This window comes from Cicer arietinum, chromosome 6, assembly GCF_000331145.2.
Source record: "Cicer arietinum cultivar CDC Frontier isolate Library 1 chromosome 6, Cicar.CDCFrontier_v2.0, whole genome shotgun sequence".
Lineage (NCBI taxonomy): Eukaryota > Viridiplantae > Streptophyta > Magnoliopsida > Fabales > Fabaceae > Cicer > Cicer arietinum.
In genome coordinates, this window is record NC_021165.2 from 65,177,192 (window position 1) to 65,178,639 (window position 1,448).

Here is a 1,448-nt window from a genome sequence, read left to right on the forward strand (position 1 = left end):
ATTCACAAAAGATCCCTATTTGTGACATTCGTCAAACCTTTCAAAGTGCTGGAATAATATATGCTGATCAAGTGGTTGTTGTAGAAGAGGATCGTGTTGATGATGATACCCTCAAGCTAGTGTACCCTTGTCCTCCAAACACCAATCTCAACAATTGGAAGATCATCGAGTTTCTCATGTTTGTTAATTCGTGTTCAAATTAATTATGTATTTTTAACTCATTTTGCTCTGCCCAAGGCTATAAGGATAACTAGTTAGGGCATATGTATTTCAATTCCGTACTTATTATCAATAAATGCATTTTTGAATTCTCCAACTGGTTTTGTTTTTTCTCTTTTCTCTTTTCTCTTTCTTTTGGCAATCCTTATTCATATTTTTTTTCCTTTTTCTTCTTAATTTAAACAATGCAGAGTCGAAAATGAATATGTATAAAATAGCAGCGCTAGAACCATTTCTTGTAATTTTGAACGTCTAATTAATCATGCTGATGAGGATTGTGAAGATGATTGTGAGCTTCCGCCAGAATTAGAAAGCTTAATTGAACAGGAAGCTAAGATAATCCAACCCTATCAAGAACCTGTTGAGGTGATCAATTTAGGGACTGAGCGTGATAAAAAAGAAGTTAAAATTGGTATGTCTATGAAAGAAAGTGAGCGAAAAAAGTTGGTTAAACTTTTAATTGATTATGTGGATGTCTTTGCATGGTCATATCATGATATGCCTGGGCTAGATACTAACATAGTTGAACACAAGCTACCACTCAAGCCTGAATGTGCTCCAATTAAACAAAAATTGAGGAAGATGAGGCCTGATATGTCACTTAAAATTAGAAAAGAAGTCAAGAAACAATTTGATGCTGGTTTCTTAGTTGTGGCAAAATATCCTCAATGGGTTGCTAACGTTGTTCCGGTTCCAAAGAAAGATGGAAAAGTTCGAATGTGTGTTGATTATCGGGATTTAAATAAAGCTAGTCCAAAAGATGATTTTCCTTTGCCTCACATTGATGTCCTAGTAGATAGCACTGCTCAATATTCTCTTTTCTCCTTCATGGATGGTTTCTCAGGGTATAATCAAATCAAGATGGCTCCCGAAGATATGGAGAAAACTACATTCATTACACAATGGGGGACTTTCTGTTACAAAGTGATGCCATTTGGATTGAAGAATGCTGGCGCAACCTACCAAAGGGCAATGGTAACTTTGTTTCATGACATGATGCATAAAGAAATAGAGGTTTATGTGGATGATATGATTGCAAAATCTCGGACCGAAGAAGAACATGTTATTAACCTTCAAAAGTTGTTTGTGCGACTAAGGAAGTTCAGACTCCGTTTAAACCCTGCTAAATGCACTTTTAGTGTAAGATCAGTCAAGTTACTTGGGTTTATCGTTAGTCAAAAAGGGATAGAAGTGGATCCAGATAAAGTAAGAGCAATACAAGAAATGTC